Here is a 20563-nt window from a genome sequence, read left to right on the forward strand (position 1 = left end):
ACCCAACCTAGATGATCATTAACAGAAAAATTAATTACAATCATTGCTCATGGATAGGCAGAATAAATATCATCAAAATGATCTATAGATTCAATGAAATTCCCATTAAAATACCAAAAACATTTATCATAGACATGGAAAAATCAGTTATGAATTTTGTATGGAGAAAGAAAAGACCCAGAATAGCCAAAGAAATTCTCAGCAACAAGAACCAGGCAGGAGGCATCACAATTCTGGACTTCAAATTATACTATAAAGCAATAATAGTAAAAACAGCATGGTATTGGCAAAACAACAGGCAGAATGACCAGTGGAACAGAATAGAAGATACAGAAACAAACCCACACATCTATAGTCAGTTGCTCTTTGACAAAGGGGCCAAACCCATACACTGGAGAAAATACAGCCTTTTCAACAAATGGTGCTTGGAGAACTGGCTATCAATTTGTAGAAAGTTGGATCTGAATCCTTTCTTCTCAACATGCACAGGAATCAACTCAAGATGGATCAAAGACTTAGAAATTAGACCAGAGACTAAAGTTACTAGAAAAAGGCATAGGATCAACACTCCAACATATAGTCACAGGCAGTAACTTTCTCAATAAGGCTTCCAAACACAGGAAATTAAAGCAAGAATTAATAAGTGGGATTTCATAAAACTCAAAAGTTTCTCCTTATCAAAGGAAACCATCAAAAACCTAAAAAGGAAGCCTACAGAATGGGAGAAGATCTTTACCAGCCACCACTCGGATAGGGGGATAATATCCAGAATATACAAGCAAAACAACCCAATCAATAAATGGGCAACTGAAATGAATAAACACTTCACAAAAGAAGAGATAGAATTGGTCAATAGATACATGAAAAGATGTTCAACATCACCAGCCTTCAGGGAGATACAAATCAAAACTATACTGAGATTCCATCTAATCCCAATCAGAGTGGCAAGCATACTGAAATCAAACAACAATAAATGCTGGCGAGGATGTGGGGAAAGAGGAACTCTTTTACACTGCTGGTGGGAGTGCAAAGTAGTTCAGCCACTATGGAGATCAGTATGGAGATTCCTTAGAAAACTGGGAATAGATCCACCATTTGATCCAGCTATACCACTCCTGGTTATCTTTCCAAAGGGCTTGAAATCAGAGAACTACATTAACATATGCACACTCATGTTCATAGCAGCACAGTTTGTAATAGCCAAAATATGGAACCAACCCAGATCTCCATCAACAGATGAATGGATTGCAAAATTATGGGAAATACACACAATGGAATTCTATTCAGCTATAAAGAAGAATACAATAATAGCATTTGCAAGAAGATGGAAGGAACTGGAGAACATTATGTTAAGTGAGATTAGTCAGGCACAGAAAGAGAAGGGACATATGTTTTCTTTAATATGCCCAAGCTAGGGAATAGTGGTAATATCAGAGGGACTCCAAATGATGGAGCACTTTTTTCTATTCATTATAGTCAAATAAATGTAGAATGTAATATTATTATTCATTTAAAAAGAATGAACTACTAATCCTTGTTATAACACAAAACTTTAAAATAGTATGCATAATAAAATAAATCAGTGAGAAATGTCAAATATCTTACAGTCCTATTTTTATTTTATCTTAAGAACAGCCAAATCCATAGAGAAAATTTATTTATTTGTTTATTTATTTATTTTTCCAGTATTGGGGATGGAACTCAAGATCATTCTACCTCTGAGCAACAACTCCCCCCCCAGCCAATTTATTATTCTTTATTTTGAAACAGGGTATTACTGGGTTTCAAAGGACTCACTAAGTAGCTGAAGCTGGCCTTAAACCATGATCCTCCTGTCTCAGCCTCCCAAATGCTGAGATTAAAATTGTACACCACACCGCTTGGCTCCATAGAGACAAATTTAGATTGTTGATTTCAAGAGCTTGAGAAAGTATGAAGTTACTGCTAATGCTAATGGGTACGTATTTCCTTTGGATTATGAAAATACTTCAAAATTTTGTAGTAATAGTAGTTGAACTTTTCCATAAATATACTAAAATATATTGAATTTTACACTTTATTATGGCAAATTGTGCTTAGTGTGGGTGGTGTAGATCTGTTATCCCAATGCTTGGGAGGCAGAGACAGGAGAAATACAGGTTCAAGACCAGCCTCAGCAAATTAGTGAGATCCTCAGCAACTTAGCAAGACTTTGTTTTAAAATAGAAATAAATAAATAAATAAGGTTGGGTGTGTGTACCTTGATAGTATAATGATCCTAGATCCAACTCCCTTTTACCAAAATAATAGAAATAAAAAAGCAAATTGCATGTTATGTGATTTATGCATCAAATTTACTATAAAAGTTTAACTTGAGCACATTATTCATAAATAGTAAGGCATGATAATATGCAAATATATAGCATAGTGAACACACCTCTTTACCCCAAAACTCACAATGCTGATGTTATTATAATATGAATATTATTTTATGACCTTTAAATCACAAAGAAGAAACATAATCAGAAAACACACTTTAACCCAGTCTTCTATTCTCTTATCTCCCTCCACCCAATTCTTATATCTCCCCCCACCCAATGCAATACTTAATATCTTGAATATAAAGTCAGTAAGCCAGTAATCTATCAAAAATGTCAGGAATAATGAGATAACTAGGAGAGTTTGTGCTAATTTAAGTGACAAAGTCTTCTGACACATTTATAAATTTTAGTCATTAGTAGTTCACAATTAATGGTGTCAGAGTTATCTGGAAAGACTGATTATATCTCATGAATATTAAAGTAAAGTATACTTTAATTAAGTCTTATTAATTTTGTTGCTTATTTTCTTTTTCATCCATAAGCCTTCTGTGTCAAGAGCAATATTTTTATTTAAATAAAACTAATGTCATGTTAGATCATAAATTAATATTGGAGTGCTCTCATTTGTTTGATATATATTATTAGAATAACATATTTTGAGCAAATGGATGGAAAAAATAAATGATATATCCTCCACACAAACACACACTTACAAGTATAGTTGACTTTTGAACCGCATAGGTTTTAAACTGTGTGGGTTCATTTATATGTATATTTGTTTGAGAGTTGCAATAATTTGAACTAAACTTGCAAATGAACCATATAATCTAGATATTTCAAAAATTAAGCAAATGTTAAGTATATCAAGAGTGAATAAAATATATGTAGAAAATAAGCTATTATATATATATATATATATATATATATATATATATGAAAGAAACATAAACAAACATAAAGATATACTTCCAAGAAGATGGCATCCAAGGGAAGCAGCACATCCTGCTAGCACTCGATTTCTATCACTGTAAAAAGAGCATCTTGATGAAATAAAGAAACCAGTATAAATTTGAAAAAGCACTGATAATTGAAAGGCAGTGAAAACAAGGCTAGAAAATAGATTAAAGATTAGAAAAGTGCCCTGCCCACCTCCAGCTGTGGCCACAATGGTATCATTTTGCCTCACCATGCCAGGACTACTAGCACTGAACCACCAATGACCCCAACAAAACCAAACAAAACCCACTTTAAATAAGGTAATAAGCTGCAGCTCATCAGAATTGCAGGTCGTCAGCCCTATCTATGTGGACTCTGGCAACGACACGTAGTAGTGACAGCCAAGCTCATTGCATCCTGCAGAGATCCAGAGTGATGCTCAACAACACAGTAAGTAAAGCAGACATCCTCATAGGAGATGGCCCATTGTGGCCATAGGAACTTGCACAGAAGTGATAGACACAGAAGTCTGACACTTTGCAGTTCACCCTGGTGAAGGTTGGGGTAGAGTCTGCTTTCTGACACAGCAGAGTCACAGATTAACAGATAGCCCTCAGAACCTATCAGGAAAATAGTACTATAGTCCCCATGGCTCAGAGCCCTAGTCGGGCATCTGGAGATTGCCACAGACCACCCAATTATGGTGACTCAGGAGAAGTCACAACAACCCAGCACAACCTGTAGAGAACATGGAATTCTGTCTATACACTGAGTTTGGTTCCAGTGGCACCCATTCAATATGCAGGTAGGAAGAGATGCAATCAGTGTCAGTGGAAAGCATGGAAGCTTCACTTAGCACTAGATTCAACCCCATTGATACTGGCTGTCTGCAGAGACTGAGAGAATATCAGACACAGGTCTCTTTTGAGAGCCCAGAGACCAAGGGTTGCAATGAAAAAGGTGTCAGTGGTATTTGTAACCTGCACACAGAGAGACATCAGGCCAGGATTCTAATAATTAAAGGAGACCAAACCTAGAGGCTATAAGTTGATATCATTGTTATAGGTTATAAGACAAATGAGAATGCTTGGCACATGCACAAGAACCTAAGAATGTGACCCTTAAACAACTGAAAGAATCCATTTGGACCTAGGACAACTACAGGGGCCAAGTTTGCTCAGTATTCATATATTTTTGGGTTATATTATTTTGTTGTTTTTATTTTATTTTATTTTATTTTATTTTTTATTTTTTGCGGGTCTGGGGATGGAACCCAGAGGCATTCGACCTCCGAGCTACACCCCCTGCCCTAGTTTTTAGTATTTATTTTGAAACTGGGTCTCACTGAGTTGCAGAGGGCCTCACTGAGTAGCTGAGGCTGTCCGCGAACCATGATCCTCCAGGTTTCAGCCTCCCGAATGCTGGGATTACAAGCGTGCGCCACCACGCCCGGCTGTTGTTTTTATTTTTGTTGTTGTTGTTGTTGTGTATGTATTTGCTTAATTGTTTGCTCTTTTTTCTTCTCCTTTTACAAGTTTCTTCCCTTGTACATATCAACTCTCTTTGTCTTTTTTTCTGTTTTTTTTTTCCATTTCTTTTTCTTGTATTAAATCCACTTCATATCACTATACTAAATACTTTGCACTGGTTACTAGAATACTACTATATATTTACTATTTCTCATCTCTACTACATATTACCTTACCAAACTCAAACTCTCATTGTGTTTTATACAATCCTCTATCATACCCTGTTCTTGTATTTGCTACTTCATCACTTTCCTCCTCACTCTACCACTACCATACAACACAACTTGCTATTTTATATACCAACTGAAAACTACAAAGTGAGAAAAAGCTATCAAAAGCAACAATGATACAAACTTAAGAAACCTTAAATCATGAGAAGGAGGAAGATCAAGGAAGCAAGGCGGTCCCACAATATCAGAACCCAACAACACATAACTGCAGAAATTGTCAGAAGAATAAATCAGGCAATTGACCTCCGAGGTACACCACCTGCCCAATTTTTTTTTAATTCTTTACTTTGAAACAAGGTCTCACTGAGTTGCACAGGGTCTCACTAAATAGCTGAGGATGTCCGTGAACCGCGATCCTCTGGTCACAGCCTCCCAAACGCTAGGATTACAAGCATGTGCCACCACGCCCGGCTTACAAATCAGAAATTCAATAGTAGAAAAAATATAGGATTTTCCAAAAGAATTTAGAGAGTGCCTGAAAGAAATAAAAATAAATAAACACAAAATCTGACACCCTGACATCAGAAAGAACCTTTGAAAAAAGTATGGATACAATCATTGAAATGAAGGCATCAATCCAAACTATAAATAATAGATTATACCACATAGAAAATAGAATATCACTTTTAGAAAAGATAACTCTGAAAATGAATATGTAATATATAACTTAGAAAAAACAATTCAACGGCATGAATTGGACATTGAAGAGATACGGGCCTATCTTGAAAGAGCTAGCCTAAGAATAAGAGGCATAAAAAGGGAATAGAAAGTGAAAGCAAAGGGATCAAAAATATAATCAAATAAATACCATCAGAAAACACTTCAGACAGAGCAAAAGTGTTTAATTACATACCTCAAGGCCGTTAAAAAACAGAAACAGTTTAACTCCAAAGCCAGTAGAAGATAGTTATTAAAATCACAACAGCAACCAATGAAGTAGAGAATAAAAAAATTAGAACAGAAAATAAAAATACCTAAAAGTTGGTTTTTCAAAAAAAAAAAAAAACAAGCCAATCTAACCAAAAAAAAAAGAGTGAATCAATTCAAGTTACTAAAATAAGAAACAAAAAAGGAGATATTATCAGAGACAATGTGGAAATCCAGATTATCAGAAACTACTCTGAAAAGCCATACTCCAAGAAAATAAAAATTTAGAAGAAATTAACAAATTTCTGTATACATACAATTTTACTAAACTGAGTCAAAAAATATAGAAAATTTAAACTGACCAATAACAATCAAAGAGATTAAGAAAGCAATAAGAGCCTACCATCAAATAAAAGCCTAGAACCAAATGGGTTCCCAAGTGAATTTTATAAAACATATAGAAGAAATAATTCCAATACTTCTCAATCTATTTTGTGAAACAGAAAGAAACAGGACTCTTTCAAATATATTCTACACATTCAACATGACATTAATACCCAAACCAAATAAAGACAGCTCAAGAAAATAAAATTATAGGGCTATATTTTTGAGGAACACGAAACTGCTAAACAAAATACTAAGAACACATGTTCAAAACTATATCAGAAAAATTTTACACCATGACTTAGTAAAGTTCATTCCAAGGATGCAAGGCTGATTCAACAAACAAAAATCCATGTTATTCGTCACATCAACAGTACCAAAGATAAAAATAACATGATCATTTCAATAGACTCTGAAAACATCATTCTACAAAATCCAACACCCATTTTTGATAAAAGTATTGCATTGAATCAGAATAGAAGAAACATTCATATCTCAACATCAAAAAGGCAATATACAATAGGCCCACAGCCAACATTATATTAAATAAGGAGAAACTGCAAGAATTTCTTATAAAAACAGGAACAAGACAAGGATTCCCATTAACAATACTCCTCTTTAATATAGTACTTGAGATTCTAGTCAGAGCAATAATGCAGTAGAAGGAAGTCAACAGAGTACAAATAGAAAAATAAAAACTAAAACTATTCCTATTTGCAGATGACATGACTATAGTTAGAAGACACAAAATACTCAACCAAAAGACTTGTAGGACTGATCAACAAATTCAGCAAAGTGTCTACATACAAAACTAATCTTTTTTTTTTTTTTTTTTTTTTTGCAGGTCTGGGGATGGAACCCAGGGGCATTCGACCTCCAAGCTATACCCCCTGCCCTATTTTTTATTCTTTATTTTGAAACCGGGCCTCACTAAGTAGCTGAGGTTGTCCACAAACCACGATTCTCTGGTCTCAGCCTCCCGAATGCTGGGATAACAAGTGTGTGCCACCATGCCGGGCTCCAAAACTAATCTTAAAAAATCAAATGGTTTCCTGGTTGCCAACCATAAATTCACTGAAAAAAAAAAAATCCAGGAAACACTTCCACTCAGGATAGCCCACAAAAAACAAAATACTTAGAAATAAATCTAAACAAGGAGGTAAAAGACCTCTACAAATTAATTATAACACATAATAAACAAATTGAAGATGACCTTCAGAAATGGAAAGATCTTCTATGTTCTTGGATAGGCAAAATAAATATCATCAAAATGGCCATTCTTCCAAAAGTGATATACAAATTCAATGCAATGTCTATTAAATTTACAAGATTATTCCTAACATAGATGCATCCGTCCTTAAATTCATTTGAACCATCAACAAAAAAATAAGAATAAACAAAGTAGTTTTCAGCAACAAAACCAGAAGGAATCACAATACCTGACTTTAAACTATACTACAAAGTCATAGTAATAAAAACAGCATAATAGTGGCACAATAAAACAGATACATAAAACAATAGAGAAGAAAAATTTAGAAAAATATCTGCACTCTTATTTTTATAATATCTGCACTCTAATTTTTGACAAAGGAGCCAAAAAACACACTGGAAAGAAGCTAAACTATTCAACAAATTATGTTGGCAAAACTAGTTAACCATATGCAGAAAAATGGAAATAGACCCCACTTTCTCACACTGAACAAAAGTCAATTCAAGATGGATCAAAAAATTGGAAATAGACCAGAGACCTTTCAGCTCCATGAAGAGGGCATAGGTCACTTCAATACACAGGCACATATAAAAACTTTTCCAACAAGATCACAAAGGCACAAGAAATTAAAAGGAGGATCAACATATGGAATTGGATAAAATAAAAGGGCTTCTGTACAAAAAGAAACTATCAAGAACCTCAACAGAGCTGACAGATTGGGAAAAAAATTGTCAACTATTTCTCTGATAGAAGACTAATATCTAGAATATACAGAGAAGTCAAGAAACTCAAAGAAAACAAATAACCCAATTAAAAATGGGCAAGTGAAATAAATAGGCACTTCACAAAAGAAGTAACTCAAAGGGCCAACAAATGTATGAAAAATTTTCAACATTATAAGAAATCACAGGGATGTAAATCAAAACTACCCTGAGATTTCACCTACCTTCAATTAGAATAGCAATCATTCAAAACACAAATGTGTATGATATATAAAACATATAAGATATGCATTAACCCACAATTTATGCTATTGATAAAACTTCTAGTTAAAAGCAGTTTATTAGTAGTTAAGCTTTGGAAAAAATAAAATTAATAGAACCAATAATGTGTAGGATTGGGAACTCTAATGCATTGTTATTTGGGATTGCAAATTAGTACAACCACTTTAAAAAATAGCATGGAAAATCCTTTGAAGAATGGGAATAAACCTACCCTATGATCCAGCAATAATACTTCTGGGTGTCTATTCCAAAGAATGGAAACAAAACTACCAAACTAATGCATGCATAAGCATGTTTATAGTAACACAATTCACAATTGCCAAACTATGGAAACAGCCAAGATGTTCATCAATAGATGAATAGATTACAAAACTATTAAATATGTATGCAGTGCAATTTTACTCAGCCATAAATAGAACAAAATTACGTCATTTAAAGATAAATAGATGGAACTGGAGAACATTATGCTAAGTGAAATTAGCAAGTTACAAAAAGAAAAAAAAAATGTATGTTTTTCCTAATATGTTTACCCTTGGCAGAAAGGATGAACCCTATATAAAAATAGAGAAACTATAGATGAGCAAATAAGGCAATCTAACTGAGGGGGATGAAAGGGAGAAGAGGAAATTCCATAATGTACATGATGTGCATTCATAAACATAACAAAATCAATCAGTAAGCCAAACATTAGAAGGAGGGAGTGGGGAGGAATTGCAGTTGGAATTGGGGAATGGCTAAATAAGTGATGTGTGCATGCATTCCTCTACAATCTTGTACCCCATTAAGATGCGTGACTACAATGCACCAATAAAAAAGCAGCAAGAAAAACAAAAAATAAAAAAAACATATATGTGGCATTAAATCAAAATTTATTTAATTAACTACAGAACATACTGCCTACTGTAAAGATTGTCTAGCCAACTGATTTTTCTTTGTGTATGTCTGTGGTACTGGGAAAGAAATCCAGGGACATTCTACCTCTAAAATAAACCCCCAGCCCTAATTTTTGCTATTTATTTTGAAATAGGGTCTCATTGAATTGCAAAGGGCCTAAGTAGCAGAGGCTATCTGCGAACCACAGTCCTCCTGTTCCAGACTCCCAAATGCTGGGATTATAAGCATGCACCACCATGCTTGTCTCTAGCCAACTTCTGTTGCTAGTGTGGACAGAGCCAGTGTTGAGAGTTTCCCCTCAAAAGGAATTAGAAGAGGGGCTGCAGGAGGGAAATAGAACTGATATAAGAAACAGTTGAAAACTTGCTGTGCCCATGAATGAAGGTATCCCCACCAATCTGGCTGCTATATGAAAAAGGGTAGATAGTGGAATTGGACCTAAAGACATTTATACCAAGACTTCTATGCATGTCTGTTTGTATAAATTTGAATCTCACTAAGATATCTAAGTACAATCACTTTTTATCAGTGTATAAAAAGAAAAATAAGAAATAAAAAGCATCCAAATAGAAAAAAAAAACAAAATAACATTATGGAATTGTAATCATTCTCATGTGAACATTTTGTGTCTCAAGAAAATTGTTTTTTTTTGGGGGTACTAAAGATTGAATCCAGGGGCAGTCTACTTTGAGCCACATTGTCTCCAATCTTATTTTTTATTTTGAAACAGTTCTCACTAAATTGCTGAGGGGCATGCTAAGTTGGTGAGACTGGCCTTGAGCCTGCTATACTACTGTCTTAGCCTTCCATGTGCCACCACACCCAGTTTCAGTACATTTTATATAATAATATAAAGGGATCTCTCACAGTTCTAGAGTACCTTTTAGCTGATATGATATGATACATGTAAGATATAAAATCTGTATTAACCCACTCTTTATGTTATTGATGAAACTTCTCATTAAATGTAGTTTATTGCCAGGTATGGTGGTGCACATATGTAATCCAGCATTTGGGAGGCTGAGACAGGAGAATTGAGGTTCGAGGAAAGCCTCAGGTACTTAAAGAGGCTCTTTGCAACTCAGTGAGACTCTGTTCAAAATAAAGAATAAAAAGTAGGGCTGGCGGTGTAACTTGGAAGTAGAATGACCCTGGGTTCCATCACAGTACCACAAAAATAGTTTATTAGTAGATTAATACACATATTTTTAATCATGACACATTATTGCTTACATATATGAGTATTTTAATTGTTTGATACTTTATTTTTAATTATTTTTATTGGTGCACTGTAGTCATACATCTTAATGGGAAAAAAGACTTGTGTAGACATACATACACACTTAGATTTTTGGATAGTGAAAATTGGTTCTTGATAATCAGAATATCCAGCTGCTGATCAGATAATATAAATTAGGCTTACAATTCAATCTTTGTGTTCTGCTCGACACTTCAATAGTCAGTGTCACAACTTATCAGTATCAGACAAGCCCACTCTATAAACCTGATGGATAGTAATAACTATAGTGTACTGTAACTGATATGATGGCAATAACACCACTCTCATCCAAATTAGCCTACATTAGAAATTATAATTCATAGAGTTATTTAAAAATATAATACAGGTAATCATGACATGTTATAATGTTTTCAGCCCACTGAACGTTTATATTATTTCTCACACAACATATGACTATTAATATTAATTTAAGATAATACATTAACTTCATAATGTCATAGAAAAAGCTTTGTATTTTAATGTTTTGTATATTTTATTTTATTTTTTGTGATGCTGGTGATTGAACCCAGGGGCATTCTTCCTCCAAGCTACACCCCCAGGCCAAATTTTTATTCTTTAATTTGTAACAGCATCTCACTAAGTTGTGGTGAGCCTCACTAAGTAGCTGAGGCTGACCAAGAACCTGGATCCTCCTGTCTCAGCGTTCCAAATGGTGGGATTACAAGCATGCACCACCATACCTGGCTTTATTTGTATATTTTACATTTAAGTTATCTATTAGTAAGGTGGGCTTCTATATTATACAAATAATTTATTTTTATTATCAAAATATCAATTCCAACAATGCTTAGTTATGTTATTTTTTAGGTAAGTAGACTGCCTTGTGTTGACACTGTGACTTTTATGTTTCCACTTCCATTAACAAAAGTGAGAAAAATTTCTGAAAATTCTTACATATACCATATAATACAAAATTGTGAATTATATTTATAAGGTAAAATGAAATATATATGTTATTTTGCAAGGCATGCCAAAATAAATTTTTATTTTTCACTGAAAATCATTTCAGAATATTTCTATTTAATTATCCTCTTTCTGTACCAAGAAGAAAAGTATTTCAATGACAATTCATGTGATTTTGTATTTGCTTGAGACATATAATTTATACTGAATGAGTGAAGAAGTAGAAGTTAAAAAACAATTTATACATTTGTTATTAATATTTCAGAATTGAATGCAATAAATTATGGAAACAATAATAATCTATGTTGTAAAATTTATCAATAATTTTGCTAAAATAATTCGGTCCCAGGAAAATATCTGAGTAACAACTGAACATTTTGATTCAATAGAGCTTCTCCTTTCTTGGCTTACTTTGGAAACTCTTGCTTTCAATACAATTCTATAAAACAACATTGAATGAGAAAAGGTATTTTGGAGTAAATGTGTTTGTAACATGTGCCACATCTGGAAATTACATTTTCAAGTTAAATTTGTTTATACCTTTGTTGATTTGACATTTGGACTTTGGTATTTGAAAATTTGAAATGAATATGACACTATTTTGTCAAGATATGACTATCTCTGGATGGCTATTTTAATTAAAGAGAAAAGTAAATATAATATCTGGATGCATCCCAAGGACACTGAACAGCCCAAGTAATTTCATGAAGAAAACTAAAATTATATTACTCACCGGTAGCTTCTGTAAAGGTCAGTGCAGGTGGAATTGTTTTTACAAGGATTCTTTTTGCACTCATTGGTTTCTTGTTCATAAAAAGTTCTTTCCCAACCAGATAGGTACACACATTGGTAGCTCTAGGGAAAAATGAAAATTTTAAAACTCTTCAGCTCTTTCTTTCAATTATTCATACAACCCATATATTATTCCTAGCTCTTGTGATCTTTTTGTTAATTAATGCCTTTTTCAGTTTTTATAAAATATCAATACCCCTTCAAATAATTTTTACCAATCTAAAAACTGTGTGAACTGTTTTATTTTGTTTCTAGTTTAATAAAATATTGTAGCTTGTCCATAAAATCAATATTAGCATTAAATTGTGTGTACTATTCTCACAGTTTAGTGCTGTTATCTTTGGTAAATAATAAAAAATGTATATTAGTAAAACAATTGTTAGTGATGTGAGTAAAACTCAAAAACTAAATAGACCAACTGAGCAATTAGTTCAGAAGTTAAAAATAAAACTACAAAAATACACTTTTGAATGTCTTTTAGGATGAAGAACAAATAAGTAACATTTAAAATAAGTGAATACTAATTTAAGAAATTAAGTACTTTATAATTAGGTACTTAGAGTCCATTTAAATTGTAAAACTTTGCAAATAGTTTTCTAAAAGATAAAATTCCTACAATATAATAAAGAATACTAAAGTGAATGTCTAATTATCCAAAATAAAACACTTCAAATTATCGAGGAATAATAGATTCTATTTTAAAAATATTACTGAAGAACAGATCTTTTTCAAAAATTAGAGATAAGGTAAATGTATTTAAAAATCTTAAACATGAAATTGTGATAAATTCTAAAATCAATGTTTACTGTTATCTGAATCTGCATTTTCAGTACAAGTTGCCTCTGACCATATGTGGTTATACAGCATTAAAAAATGGCTAGTACACATAGAAATGTGCTACAAATAAAAAATGTGCATTAAATTTAAAAGTAAGTATAAAAATAATGCTGAGCATTTTGTTTATAATTTTACTACTCACATGTTAAAATGGCAATAGCTTGGATATAGCATGATGAATCAAATATAATATTAAAATTAATTTTGCCGTTTTTTTACTTTTTAAAAATTTTTATTGGTTCATTGTAGTCATACATCTTAGTGGGATACAAGATGGTGGAGACATACATGCACACATCACCCAATTAAACCTTACCCAATTCCAGCCCCATTCCTTTCCCAGCCCTCCTTCTCTTGTGTGGCTTAGTAATTACTATTGATATTTTTGTTAAAGCATATCCTGTGTGTTAGATAATTTCCCTCTTTTTCCCTCTAATCACCTCATTTTGGTTGCCTTATTTGCTCAACTATAGTGTCTCCTTCTTCATCTAGAGTTTCTCCTATGATCCATTTTCTCTCTAGCTTCCACATATGAAGGAAAGCATCCAATTTCTTTTTTGTGACTGACTAACCTCACATAGCATAATGTTCTACAGTTCCATCCATTTCCCTTATGACATAATTTTTTTCTTTATGGCTGAGTAAAATGCCACTGTATACAGATCCCATATTTTTGTAATCCATTCATTTGTTGATTAACATCTTGGCTGGCTTCATATTTTGGCAATGGTGAATTGTGCAGCTATGAACATAAATATGCATGCATTAGTTTGGTGGTTGGTTTCTTTTCTTTTGGGTAAATACCCAGAAGTGGTATTGCTGGATCATATGGTAAGTTTTACCCATTCTTTATAGGATCTTCTATACTGTTTTCCAAAGTGGTTGCACTAATTTGCGATACCACCAACAACGTATTAGATTTTCCACTTCTCCACATTCAGGCCAGCATTTATTGCTGTTTGTGTTTTGAATGATTGACATTCTAGTTGGAGTTAGGAAATTTCAGGATAGTTTTGCATCTCTCTGGTTGCTAATGATGTTGTTATACATTTTTTATACATTTATTGGCCATTTGAATTTTTTTTCTTTATGAAGTGTCTAGTTCAATTGCTAATATTTTATTGGGTTATTTTTTCTTATTGCTGAGTTTCTTGAGTTTTCTGTATAGTCTAGATATTAGTCCTTTATTGGAGGAGAAAATGACAAAAATCTTCTCCCATTTTGTTGGTTCTCAGTTGAGGTTCTTGATAGTTTCCTTTGCTGTGCAGAAGCTCTTCAATTTTATACAATCCCACATATTGATTCACCTTTTAGTTTCTTGAGCCTTTGGGGTCTTGTTGAGAAAGTTTTTGTTTGTGCCTATGGGTTGCAATGTTGGACCTATGCCCTCTTCAAGTAGCCTCAAGGTCTCTGGTCTAATTTCCATGACTTTGATTCATCCTGAATTGACTTTTTTGTAAGGTGAAAAAGTAGGGTTTATTTCCATTTTTCTGCATATGGTTAACCAGTTTTGCCAACACCATTTGTTGAACAGGCTATCTTTTTCCCAGTGTATGTTTTAGGCCCCTTTGTCAAAGATCAATTGGCTGTAAGGATGTGGATTTGTTTCTGAGTCTTCTATACTGCTCCATTGGCCTATGTATCTAATTTTGTGCCAGTGCCATGCTGTTTTTATTACTATGTATTTGTAGTATAGTTTGAAGGCAAGTATTGTGATTCTTCCTGCATGGTTTTTGTTGCTGAGAACTACTTTGGCTACTCTAGTCTTTTGTTGTTGCTCCAAATTAATTTAAGGACTGGTTTTTCTATGATTGTGAGGAATGATCTTGGTAATTTAATGGGTATTGCATTGAATCTGTACATCATTTTTGGAAGTATGACCACTTTGATTATAATTATTTTGCCTTTCCATGAACAGGGAAGATCTTTTCATCTTCTAGGGTCTTCTTCAATTTCTTCTTTCAATGTTTTATAATTTTTCTTTGTAGAGGTCTTTTACCTCTTTTGTTAAGTTTATTCCTGAGTATTTCATCTTTTTGTGGAAATCCTGAATGGAAGTGTATTCTGGATTTCTTTTTTCATTTTCAGTGGATTTATGCTTGATATACAGAAAAGATTCTGATTTTTTAAGATTTATTTTATATGCAGGCAATTTGCTGAATTAGTTGATAAGTCCTATAAAAGACTTCTGGTTGAGTGAGTTTGTTGTATCTTCTAAGCATAGTATCATGTCATCTGCCAATATCACATTAATACTAAAACAAAATAAAAACATTTCAAGGAAGGAAAACTATTGGCCTCAATTATTTAAGAACTTGGATGAAGAACTGCTAAACAAAATACTAGTAACACTCATTGAAAACCACATCAAGAAGCCGGGCATGGTGGTGCACACTTGTAATCCCAGCATTTGGGAGGCTGAGACTGGAGGATCGCAGTTCGCGGATAACTTCAGCTACTTAGTGAGGCCCTCTGCAACTTAGTGAAACCCTGTTTCAGAATAAAGAATGGAAAAAAGGTCAGGGGGTGTAGCTTGGTGATTGGATGCCCCTGGGTTTCATCTCCAGACCCGCAAAAAAAAAAAAAAAAAAAAAATCAAGAAAATCATATACCATGACCACATAGGGTTAATCCTAGGTATATAAGGCTGGCTCAACATACAAAAATCAATTGATGTAATTTATCATTTCAACAAAACCAAAGAAAAAAATAACATGATCATTTCAAGAGATGCTGAAAAAGCATTTGACAAAATCCAACATCCATTTATGCTAAAAGCATTGCAGAGAATTGGAATAGAAAGAACATACCTCAACATCTTTAAGGCAATCTAAAATAGGCCCACAGCAAATTTAATATTAAATGGGGAAAAACTTTGAGAATTTTTCCTCAAAACAGGAACAAACAAGGATGTCCATTATCACCACTTTTTTTTTTTAAATATGGTACTTGAGACTCTAGCCAGAGCAATAAGGCAAGAAAAGAAAATCAAGGGAGTACAAATAGAAAAAGATGAAATCTTTATTTTCTTAAAGTGACTTTTAGAAAAGTTGAATTACACTCATTGGTTTCATTGCATTTCTATGAAATAGAGCAGTGGTAAATGATGCCAACCCTGTTTCTCCATTTGGATATAGAGGTAAGTCAATAAGCCCATAAATAAAGAGTGTGATCTCTATGAAATTAGAGGAAGAGTCTTAGCTTAACACATTCTAGTGTTTTGGAAAGAACACCCAATACATGCTTCATCAATGTTTGTTGAATAAAACAAAAAGAATGACAGGTAATATAGTATAAAGTTGGAGTTAATACTCAAAGAAGATTTAGAAAGTATTTTATGGCTTTACAAAATAAAGATTACAAGTTTCTTTCAAAAATTACAGTAAAACTTCCACCAACCAGAAGAAAATACATGCAATGATTCATGTATGAATATTTTAATTATGATAATTCAAATAATGGGAAGTTACAAACTAAATCCTGTTTTTCTTTAACAGGATCAATTGGTTTCCAATTTTTTATCAGTAGCTGAAAAGCTGAGAAGTGAGAGCCACAGGACAGTCAACACTGGGCTTCCTTCTTGACACATGTGCTAACTGTACACTAAGTGTTCATAGATAGTACTTAGGATTTTTTGAATTTTTGCTTTCACTTCTCATGTATTTTGTGAGAAAGATAGATAGATAGATAGATGATAGATAGATAGAGAGAGAGAGAGAGAGAGAACAGCAAAACTACACATTTGCAGAAAAAAGGATGAAGTAGAGAACGTTTTGATAAGTGAAATCTTATATTTATATGCAGAAGCTAGAGAGAAAATAGAAAAGGAAAGAGAAATTAGTATAATAAGGAGCAAGACCACTAGAATGGTAGAAATAAATCTGGAGAGGGAGAAGGGGAGGGAATAATTGGGGCTCGAGGAATAAAACAGACCAAGTATTGTATTATAAAGTTATCACTAGCAATCTTACAGCATATACAGAGAGGGATGGAATGGGAAGTGGGATGGGGTTAGGAGAGACCCACACCAAGAGATTTTGTGTGCACATATAAATTTATCACTTTAAATCTCACCAAGATGTATAATTTTTTTGCACTAATAAAATTTTTAAATTTTTTTGCACTAATAAAATGTTTAAAAATATAAATTTTTTTGCACTAATAAAATGTTTAAAAAGTCAACAGAAAAAAAAATGAGGAGAAGAACCCCATAAGGGCACACATCTATAATCCAAGCAATTTGGGAAGCTGAACCTGGAGGATTACAAGTTCAAAGCCAGAATTGATTAGACTCTGTCTCATGGTTTAGAATTAATCCAACTGTTAGTAAAGACTTCTGGTTATGGACTCAGATATCTTCTCTTTATATGAGGATACAAAGGAGCCATGTGGTCACTATGCTGGAACAAATATCTGGCATGCCATAGTAACCTTCAGGAGGCTTTGGGGGAAGAATCTGCTTCTTTCCTCTTTTAGGTGTTAGGACTGCTTCCTCTATTTGGTTCATATCTTTGTCTCCACCTTTAAAGTTAACTCTATGCCTTGATTACTTAGTCCTCACATCACCTTCTTTTGTCTTTCCATCTCTCTGTCTGCCTTCCATAAGAACACCTGTAATTAAGGTACGAGCTTTCTCTGGTCAGCATTCTTGCAGCCATAATATAAAGACTTGATTGTGTGGTTTAGAGGAAATAAAGTTTATTTTCTTATAGTTTGGGGCTCAGTCTATGTGAAGCTAGGGGTCTCAGTGCATGGAGACAGGAATGAGAGAGATGGCGAGCACATGGGCTGTGCTCACATCATGAGGGCCAGAAGCAAGAGAGAGAGCAGAAGAGGAACCATACATATATCATTTCCAAGGCTAAGGCTGCATGCACCCTCAGGGACCCAACTTCTCCAGCCTACTGGAGAACCCAGGTAAATCTATAACAATTAATTTATTCACTACTAATAACCCTTATGACTCAATTACACCAGCTCTGAACATTAATAAGTGAGCTTTTTAGGAGGCATTTTATATCTAACTATAACAGACCCCTCAGGATAACTTGTTCAAATATTTAATCTAATCATATCTGCAAAGTCCCTCTTACCAAGTAAAGTGAGGGATAGGATACATTTAGGAACCACTAGAAAGTATATACCCATTGTCCATCTAGCTTCTCTCTCTCTCTCTCTCTCTCTCTCTCTCTCTCTCTCTCTATCTATCTATCTCTTTGCAGTACTGGTGATGAAACTCAGGGCATTGTACCTCAAAGCTACACCTCCAGCACTAATTTTTATTTTTTATTTTGAGATAGGGTCTCACTGAGTTAAAAAAAAAAAAAACCACCCTCATTAAGTAGCTGAGTCTGTCCGTGAACCACGATCTTCTGTTTTCTGCCTCCTGAATGCTGGGATTACAAGAATGCTCCACCACACCTGGCCATCTGGCTATTCTCTTGCACAAAAGAATATTCTATACACAAAAAAAACCTTCCAGTTAGCATACAAAAAAGCCATGATTTTTCAATTTAATCTCATTACATCCTATAATTTTCTTTCAGTAATTAAATTCCTTTTGTTTTACCTTAGATATTTCTTTCTGGTCAAGTACCATTATCTTAATACTGTGCTGCTGTAATTAGCCTCAGTTGTGTCATATATGGTCAGCCTGTCTTCTTGCTGTGCACATTCTTTCTCATAGTATCCAGAGCCACAGCATAGAGCCAGTTAAAAAAAAAAAAAAAAAAAAAACAGGTACAGGCACATGTTGCTCAGCATCTGTAAAAGACCCTGCTTATTCCTACCATCCAAAGAATGAACTCTCAATTGTATATTTCTAATATACTCTTCACTGTAGTCTAAACTCCATTGTCTTTTATTACCACCCAATATTGTACCATATGGTACATCATATACTCTGACAATACTAAAAATTACCCCTATTTAACAAACTTAAACTGTAACATTAACTCCAATTTTCTGTTTGAGAAGCTCCTATTTATTCTTCAAGAAAGCAGAGAAAGCTTCATGCCAACTTATTTCCCTATTACAATGAAGAAGAAATGGTGGCTCCATCATTCGAATCTCCACAATTTATTCACATTTCTTTTACAGTGCTTGTTGTATGGCCCTAATTTAAAAATTAGCACTCTAATGCCTTAACATAAATTTGGACATGTGAGAAGTCCTGTTCTGAACTCATCATTGGATCCCTGGAGCCTGGAACTTGGCAGGAAGAAGACACATCACAAACGGTGATTACTATAGTTGAATGAATGGGGCCTCTGGAGACAAGTGAGGCCAACTAATGCTCAGAGTAATAACATAACTGATGAACTCTTCTCTCTCCAAGATTTCTACCATATGTCACCCTGGATCTCTCTCCAGAAATATTCTTTTGTTGGACATGCAATTAACTCATATTTCTTTTGAATTTAAAAATACATACTTTTTACCCCTTTTTCTTTATGGGGAGAGTAAACAGTATATATCAAACATCTGCCAAAACATTCACTTGACCCAAGATTTGCTTGACTAAACTTTTTAAATCATTCAGTGAAATATACCAAGTGATATGTACATGTGTGAATACATCACTCTGAATCTCGCTATGATGTGTAATTGCAATATGTCAATATAAATACACACACACACACACACACACACACACACACACACACAGACATACACAGCCCAGTGTATCAGTACTACATAAATTTTTCACTATCTTGCAAGCTGACCTAGGTCTTGAAGAGTCAAACAGCATACTGCAATATAACTATGGAAACAAAATGGTGAAACACTATTATTTTCGAATAATTATACTGATAAAAGATTGTTATTCTTTCAAAGTATATTTATATGAGTTGGTTTATTTGCCTATTTAATAAACATGCTTGCACATTTCTCTAATTTTAAAACCTTTGAATCTTTACTCAAGGACATTCCTCTCAAATCTCTCTTTGAATTATAATCAGAGAGAACTTTGGTTATATTGCACAATATTATTGACAATAATATATTTCCAGAAAATAAAATAAAAATTTAAAAGGAAATACACAAAGAACTGCGTGTATGTATGTTTTAACACATCAAACCTCACTGGGATAGACAATTGCAATGTGCTAATAAATAAATAATTTTTAAAAGAAAATAAAGCTTACATAACCAAGGCCTCTTGGTTTGGCTTCCCAAATTCTACTGGCCAGAAGCTAGGCTGCTCAGTCAGTATTTGTCTTCTGTACTGGTCAGGAGCAGGCTCTTGTGCTCTCTCAGCTCCAGCTGCAGAAGTGTGGGCAGCTGACAAGTCCTAGTTGAGTCCTTCCCTGGGGTTTGTCTTTACATGTAGGGTAGTGCCTTGCCCAGTGTCATGTGAATCCCTTCAACCTCCAG

Source organism: Muscardinus avellanarius, assembly GCF_963383645.1.
Source record: "Muscardinus avellanarius genome assembly, chromosome: 8".
In the NCBI taxonomy this organism is placed as follows: Eukaryota; Metazoa; Chordata; class Mammalia; order Rodentia; family Gliridae; genus Muscardinus; species Muscardinus avellanarius.